Here is a 9,519-nt window from a genome sequence, read left to right on the forward strand (position 1 = left end):
AAACTTTAATATAAGTTTAACATAACAGCAAATGTACAATGTTTCGACAAGGTTTTGTCATCATCAGGTATCTTGTCGAAACGTTGTACATTTGCCTTTATGTTAAACTTATATTAAAGTTTTTCTTCATTACCCATTCAAGCCTTCTCCGACCATATATCACTAAAATGGCAAATAAATGTAAAAACCCAGAAAGTATGATTGCACATTGCATAACCAGTCCTTGAAATTAGTGATGGCATATGGCAAAGCCTTCTGAAGAGCCATAGCATTTTGATAAATGTCAAGTGCGATGATAAAAGAAAAGAAAAAAAACCTCATAAAATATATTACTTTAATATGCAGCATATAAACTCTCTCAATTAACATTTATTTTGAATATGCATCTCAGTCCATATGCTTGCTTTACCATGTATATGTACATTGCTTGAAGAAAGGCAAAAAAAAAGTAGGTAGGTAACATTACAAATAGTTTCCACTTCTAAGCTCTAATGCATATTTTAATATTTCATGTGGACCAATGAAAATACTGATAATTTCCTGTTTAGTAATTTTTACACTGTATTAGTTTAATCAATAAAAAATTTAAAAAAATCAAAATGTGATTCAAAACTAACACACGATGCCAAGCCCTGTAGTTTCATTTTGAATTACTGCAAGTTTAAGTGTCAGAAGAAACTGAAGTTTGTTACCTTAAATTTGCAAAAGGCTGACTTATTTTAAATACTTCTTCAACAAGCAAAAAGAAAAGACTAGTCAAGTTTTACATTATATGGGGAATAGGTAATGGTGTTAGAAGTCCTTTACTATATTTTGCTAACATTAAACAATATAGCCCCTTTGTTGTTGTTGTTTTCTTTTTTGTAAGTATCATTAGATTTGGACTTTCTACTAAAGTTGAATGATTGTATGGGCATAATGTGACAAAAGTTTATGCCCCAGGTTTATGTAGGAAAACCGCCTGTAATTTTATGGTTTCACCAAACATATTTAATACTTATAAGACCTAATGTAAGTTTTTTTTTCTTTTTTACCATGGTAAAAAAAATGTCTTGTACCCTTGTCCTTAAGTGAAAGAATCTCATCAGTCTAGACGACAGCATTTGCTGTGGTGGTGTCTTGATTAATGCACTTATGGTAGTTTTTGTTGTTGTTGTTTTTTTGCCATGGATTCTTTGCCCTACTTTTAAGGACTAGATAAGCACATTGAAATAGTACAACTATGTTATACACCCTGAATTGTTTCAGCAGCACAGAAACATTGAAGGATTTTGTTGCCAACTTCTATCAGAAAGCAGATTAAAGTCGTGAACTTAAAATTGCAAAACCTTCAAGGTAAGAAGCATTGGATGCTGCTTGTAAAGTAATTGGCTTAATTTCAGCTACTGGAATAAGGTGTCTTTATGCAGTTTTACCCTCACAGAACCAAGGATCTGTCTTTCTGACAACTAGATGATGGTGGAAGATCTCACGTGAAGATGGCAGAAATTGATGACTGATGGTTGTTTCCAGGTTCTGGAAACTGTACCTACATTGTTCTTCCGTAACAAGCTACGTGAATTGCACATTCATTAATGCTTAGAACAAATGTGCTTTGATGTCATATCGACAAGCACCTTCACCCTGAATGACATACAACATGGCATAAGTGCTACATTCTGTACAGCCTTTTCCAAGAATGTTTAAGCTTACACTGCCGACTGAACTTCTCACCTATCGCAGACTGAGTTGACTTGGAAATTGCAATCCTGGCTTGTTCATTAAGCCTTAGTCTTTCCTGTGTATTTAACAGGGGCATCAGCTAAAGCTGCACTTATAAAGAAAACTACTGTGAAACACTCATCAGACCTAAACACTGCAGTCCAATTCATAGATGATGCATCCTTCAGTTGTACCTTATCAGCTGTTGATGTTGAGTGTTCATCAGGATTGGACAGATAAGGATGAACCAAAGTTGGATCCAGTGAGTGATTTATCACATGAAGCAGGTGTTAAATTTACATCTTTGCATAGCTAGGAGAAACTGTTCTTGTGCACAATACACTATCAATTTGTTTAGAATTTTTTACTCATCTCAAAGCATAGGTTTCATTTTCCCATTCTTTCTCTGATCCTATTAACAAGCCTCTGTTCCCTCCCTTTTATTACCTCCCAACATGTGATCAGAAAAACTTCTAATTGGTAATTGTAACTTAGATTTGAAACTAGTGGCAAGCAGTTTATAAAAACCCTTAGATACAGCACTTTATGTCAATGTAGACTCAATAAAGTGGTGTGAAAAGTAGTTTTTGTGAGATAGTGAAAACTTAAATGGGCAGAGTAAAGCAACTGAATGTAGTGTGAAGTTAAGAAGACTGTGATATTTTCAGATAGCACCAATTTCCCCCAAGAGCAACAAGACATGTTCACAGAACAGCAGGAAATTCTACAAAATATTTACTGCAAAGTAATTCTATATTCTCAGATGAACTAAGGGTGTAAGAAATAAATATACAATCACAGTAAACAATCTATTCAAACAAATACAGTGAAAATTAATATTACATGCCACAATAGACAGTCATCTTTACTTGTGAGTTATTGTGGTGAACTTGATATTCTGAAAGAATTAATCTGGGAGGTCCACAGTATAACTGGAGGATTGACAGCATATATCATGAAATGATAGTAAATTCAACTAAAACTAACTGAATTTGAACAAAGAAATAAATAGGCTGAACACGGTATATAATACAGTGAAAACAATCGTTATTTATATGAAAGATACAAAGACATTTCAGCTCAAATTCTCATCAACCAGGATTACAATTTTTTCTGTTAATATTGTGTATCACTAGACATTCAGAGGAAACACAACTCCCTCACTGCATTTGGAGAAATCGTATGTTCTTCATATGTACAGGGAAGATTCTGACAAGGACCAGGCAGCATGTACCATAGAGTTTTCACACTTGGTAGCTCTGAAAACAAGGATAACAACACCCATTCAGTCATTAATTTCTCGACCACGTGTCCATTCTAGTTTACAAAGTAGATCAAGCAGATTGTGATAACTGATGAAACTCTGCCTTTTAGCTCGAAAACTAAGGATTGTTAAGCCCTTTTGGTGCAATCAACAAACCATCCTAAATTTAAGTAATCATACAATGTAGCTTTCTCTGAGTGTGTAATGGGGTAGTTTTAGCAACACGAATTTTTAACCCTGGTAAATAGACTTAAAAAGTATTAATTCCTCAGAGTCTTCCAGCTATTATTTATATTTTGAAGCTTGAAATATAAATGATTTGTATTTAATGGCTCCTAGATGACACCACCAGGGCTACCAAGCATAGCTTTGACAGGTAACATACACATTACAGAAGTGCTTCTTGCAGTAACCAGTGATGAGCTGTATAAACTAGAAAGGCTACTTGATGCATAGATACATGGCAATCTTATGTAAAGTAATACACATGTTTTGTCCCATGCGTGTGTTAAATGTTAAAAACATTACTCAGAGTTCTTCATAAGTGTTTTTAAAGCAACTTGACAAATTAATCAAGCACATAAAGATTTCAGTAATAAATAAGAATACAATGAGGGCAGGCAGTTTTGTGTCATACCATTAAGCATGTGTAAAATGCTTGCCAACTTAATGAAGCTAATGGACCTTACACTGAAGGGGTTGCAAAGGGAGAAATGCTTGGTATGCATCATCAAAGTTGTTTTGGTATTTGGTCGCTTATTTGAGTCTGTGGATGAGAACTTGAAAATAGTATTCCAGTGGATAAAACAGGGTTGAAACTGAAACCAGGAGAGTGCTTGCTTATTTGGATATTATTGGAGTTTCTTGATCTCATTGTACAGAGAGATGGAGTTAGTCACTGTGAGAGATTGGCTTCAACTCGTGTCCAAATTCGTCAAGATAGCAGCACCATTGTCTACTCTCACTAAATTTTAGATGATCTTTGGATGGAGTTAGAAATGTGACCAAGCATTCCAATCCCTAAAGGTTGCTTCATTGGACGCTTCAGTTAGTGGAGGCTTCTCCATTGGTTAATACACTGGCACAGTTCATTGATAAAATATTGGTGGAGACTGTAGAGATCCAGATGGAACAGAGAGCCAATTTCAATAACAAACTGTTTCCTGAATTGTGTAAGGTGTTAAGTGTGTTGAAGATATGCAATTCACCTTTTCACCCCAGGCTGTTAATTTGGCAAAACGGGCAATACAGACTGTCAAGCAGATGTTTGCTAAGTTTATTAATCCTAGCCAAACCAACTGGGTTGAATACTTGCTATGCATGATGATGGCATACAGAGCAACTGAGCAGATATCTAGAGGCTGTTAGTCAAATGTGCTCATATTCAGGTGGGAAATACTATTCCCTATTTGCATAATGTATGGTCCTCCTCTACAATAAGACATCTCACAATGTTCATGGAAATATGTGGTTTACCCAACAAAACTGGGAAAGACTTCTTGAAGACAGACCAAATGTTATGACAAGGTGGTAAAGAAATTGATGTACCAGTGTGGAAAGTGGGCATGGTTTTTATACATGCCAGCAGCAAAGAAGCAATTTGTACTTTGGCAGATTGGTCCATCAACATTCAAGATGCAGCAGAAATAAGCTATGGTAATGCGTGTGGAACACGTCGATAAGCTGCGTGTATATGTCATAGATGAACCTCTTGTGCACTGGCTTAAACACGAGTTTGAGGTTGTGACTGATGAGACATATGAGGACGAGAACATCGTCTCAACTCATACTGACTCACCTGATGAGGAATAAAAATCTGTAAGTGCTTATCAGGATGTCCATGATGAGTCCAGTAAAGAGTATATGAAGTTAGCAGCAAAACACATCTCTGACAGTTTGGTCTGGCCGCCAATGTCGATCTCCTGATCAACATGGTGAAAGTAATTGATCATGACAGATAGGACAGTTATTTGAAAGGCTACTGATTACAATAGCACAGCACTACTTGTTTTCAGAGCCTTCAAGTGGTGTGTAAGGTACAATGTATGCACTGCATTGTATGATTATGACACCTGGGACAATTACTAGTGCAAGCAACCAATGATTGAAAGGGTGGTGGTGTGAGGAAACACCACTCTAGGGTTACCACTCAATTATCCCAGTGAAAATGGTTTGTTGATCATACAATTAATAGAACTGAAAGGGCTTAGACACCCTTGCTTTCTGGGCAATTGAGAAGTTTGACTAAATGAGGTATCCAATAAATATTGAGCGATAGCTGCTCGATTATGAAGCTAAAACAACTGGAGTGAATGGATATAAGACCTAGTAGATCAACAGTTTGCACCACTGAAGATGGTAGCTAAGAGTTCAAAAACTTAGTTGTGAGGGCATTTCATCCCTTCTCTTCATAGTTTTCTGATGGTATTACATAGTATGATGTAAGCCTCACATGCTGTGATTCCCACTTTACTTATTTCATAAACTATGACTAAAAGGACATTGTGACCCTCGCTTTCCAAGCCAGTGAGTGAATTTTCAGATGTGAAACATTCTACAGAACATGCTGTCTTAAACAGCTGCTAAAAACAAAGTCCATAATGAAAGACAAGGGAAGTATTGGTGAAGGCTAATGGGGAAAGGTAATGGTTAGCATCATCTAGTCTAAGTCAGCAGCATCGACTCCCATTCGTACCTACTGGAACCAGAAGCTGTCAGTTTAACAACCAGTTTAGCAGATGTTGTTCAATTGTTAACCTGATGAAACCTAGGGATCAGGAAGTTCTTGGGATATATGTTTTACAGATGATACAGAGCATGAATGTATACAAAACCCATATAAATGGTATTTGAACAATACCTGAAGTCACAGTTCATAGTCATACCCATACATTATGACCCCTATTAATCTATGCACTATATTTAATGTGGACCAATTAGAGTTCACCCAATCTTGTGTTTGAATCTAGACCTCCAGTATTTAAGGTCAAGTTTTAGTGAAGGCCAATTTCTCTTTCCTAGTAAACCGATGGTTCCTTTGCTAAAGTATTGCTGAAACTTTTCTCGATCTACAAGACTTGAATGCCTTTACACTGCTAGTTGATCATCTGATCTATCATAGGTTGAGTTGAATATTTCAATCCTGACTTTTTCTTTTTAAAGCCATGACTCTTGACCACTGTTTATTTTAACTCTGAAACTGGAGAAAGAAGAAAACGTATTACATGATGCACAACACTTTGATGAAGAATTGAATGTCCTTGGTGTCATTCCCGAGACATGAGTCAGGAAAGATAATGTTCTAGTTTCAAACGACCACCAATAGCACAAACTAGGCCCCGATCTTATCATAGGCCAAATCGTTGCTGGTCCTCCTTATAAACACCATAACAGGACCTGCTACCTGGAGGAGCAGTCCCAAGAGTACACTACCACCTCTGAAAGGTTGGTATGTCACAGTGTCTTGTGAATTCAACTTTAGACATCACCTGAAAGTTCGCAAGAATACAGACCCAAGTGACATCTGCCCTCATCAGTGTCAGTGTGGAGCCAGGGCACAAAAGCTGAAAGGCACTCCACAGGCCCTGGAACCCCAGCCATCAAGAAACTACCAACGGTATCCTCAGTAGTAGCTATTACATGAGATAGACATGACTACACACTGCTGTGAACAATGATTTTGTTTATTTGTTAACTCATGTTTCTTTCCTTTACTGTTCCAGTTTGATTTATTATCTGTTTAACTGTCCTGAACTTGTCATGTTGTGGATGCTTTGAACCTTCTGCTGGTCAATAAACTTGAACACCACAAAAAAAACTTATGCTAATAGTCAAAGTAGAGTAGTGACTTCACTTGGGAGTCCCTGGGGCACAGCAAGGTGTTGATTGCTTCAGTATGCCATAGAAACTGAACTTTAAAGACATTGTATCACCACAAGTATATACCATGTTATGTCAAATCTATAGTTATCTGAGCCAGCCATCATTCTTTTCTGCACAAGCTGACTAATGCCTCTTCCCAAGTTGATGACCAAACCTAATTTAAAGTAATGAGAGCAGCTGCATCTTTAGCTTGTCATCTACCCTCCTGTATTTGCTGCAATAATAGACATAACAGATTTAATTCTATATCCAGGGGCCTGGTATGTCACAGTTAAAAAGGCTCTATCATTCATACTTTTAAGATATTTTTCAATGCCTTTTCTACATTGGTAAAATACATATAAATGCCTTCATTATATTTCACATTTAAATCAGTAGTTTTAAGCTGAGCAAATTTACAGTCATTTTAAGGAAAACTGCTTTACTGTTCCTTCTGTAAAATAAGCCCCCAGTGGCACAGCGGTATGTCTGCGGACTTACAACGCTAGAATCCGGGTTTCGATACCCATGGTGGGCAGAGCACAGATAGCCCATTGTGTAGTTTCTGCTTAATTACAAACAAACTGTAAAGTAAAGATTAAAAAATATTTTCTATTCCCCGCACTGTTATTTATTGATCGTAAGTTAATTTTGTCTCAATTTCCATATCTGAAATAGAAATTGTACGTTGTATTAACGTACATACTTTAGTAACACTATATAGCACTCACTTTTGCTCATCTAACATTTCAAACTTTGAAAAGCCCAAACAGCACATTTTTCGGTCAATAAAGGAATAAAAATGTTTTGTACAATGGAAAATGTAACCCACCATTTCCCAAAGGTTAAAATATTTGATGATTCGTGTGCCAATCTGGACCAGTTGGTACTGGACACTAACTTATACTATAACTACCTTATTTTATTAATTAAAATGTTATGTAAATAGAACTTAATGGTATTTTTTTTTCTGTTTTATATCAAGAAATTAATAAGCAATATGTAATTATCATTTCTTTTAAATTATTTGCATATTTTCCAGTATTATTTCACTGGCCTCTAAGAACTGAAAAGGCCAAAACAATCTGCTGCAGAAACACAGGAGTGATTGTTTTGCGATTTTTCACCTTATGTATCTCGGACTGTGGTAATCCATACTATCGCATATTTTCAGTGGATGTGCTCTACTGGACTATTATTTCACATACCAACTTTCAAGGCAATCCATTAAGAAATACCCGGGATATAACATTTCCAATTTTGATAAGAGTTTCTTTCCATATTTTTTCTTATTCGCACCAAAAGTACGGAAACTTTATTTGATAGAAAAACATACTTAACTTTTATGCATTTTTCAAATTTGGTACACTGATAGATTTTCTCAGCCTACAATTAGTAGTCACACTTGGTTTAAATATAAGCCACCTGTACAAAGTTATTCAACAAAAAAACGCTCAAGATTGACGAAAATGTTTGCGCGCACGCCTACGCAAAAAGTAACGTGAGCTATCGGTCTATCATTTTTACTACAGCTTCACCTAAGAGTAAAAATGGGCCGTTTTTTGTCATTCGGATTAAAGACGGGTGATTTAGAGCAGCAAAACTATAAGGTGAAAGGACATGCAGATACATGGGTATATTGGTTAGGCCGCGCAAAATAAATTAGCAGTTTCTAGCTCAAGTTTTCAAAAGAATCATACCGGTGGACAGTTGTTGTTGATTATTCATCGCCAACTTTTTATCTTGAATTTACTCAATTTTACGACATTATACTAATTAAAGAGCGTTTAACACCACGCGATATTAGCTCAATCAGTATAAATAATGATGCTTGATACAGCTGTACCGATTGCATAGGTTGATGACAAGAAACTGTTAATCTAACTTCCATGGCGTTACTATAAAAGAAGCTATTAACACTGTTTTAGAGAGTAAAAACTACTGCACTATATTTTAAAAAATCTGGTTGGTTCTGTAAAGTAAAGGTCTGATCCAATTAATAGGGTTGTGATCCTAAAGCTCGTGGGTTACTATCGAGTGTCACTTTCTTACTTGCTATGGACAAAAAAGTCATGATATCTAATCAAAAACACCTTAGGTATGAAAAAAAGGTGACCCCAAAAAACGAGTGAGTGTGCAACTTAAAGGAATGAATCAAAACTGGTGATCAAAACGGTAGTTACACTTATAGCACTGATAAGAATTTTACAGCAAATATTCATTCGTTGGTTAGCTAGGCCGCGTATTTTGTTTTACCCACCAAAGCTTAACAAAAATCGCGGCCTGGCTATTTAAAAAAGAATAATTGCTGTAAAATTCTTATCAACACTATAAGTTTAGCTGCCGATTTTGATTTAATTCCTTTAAGTCGCACACTCAATCCTTTGGAAATAGATCGCTATATCATACACAATGTTGATAGGGCTAAGTGCCTATCTCCATTAAATTTCTACTTTAAGAATAAGACAACCTGCATTAGACGTCATAATTTGCCACGGAGATTTAGATACTACTGGTGAATTTAAAAAGGGTATTCATGTATAAATACGCGTTGGTGAATATATCTTGAGAACAAGTGTGATTTAGCAATCGATGTGTTCGAAGGAAAACGAGGTTTGATTATAAACAAGATTACCACACTTATGATATACAACATTGTTTATTGACAAAAAGGGGACATAGATAAACGTTTC

Source organism: Limulus polyphemus, unplaced genomic scaffold (genome assembly GCF_000517525.1).
Source record: "Limulus polyphemus unplaced genomic scaffold, Limulus_polyphemus-2.1.2 Scaffold1499, whole genome shotgun sequence".
Lineage (NCBI taxonomy): Eukaryota > Metazoa > Arthropoda > Merostomata > Xiphosura > Limulidae > Limulus > Limulus polyphemus.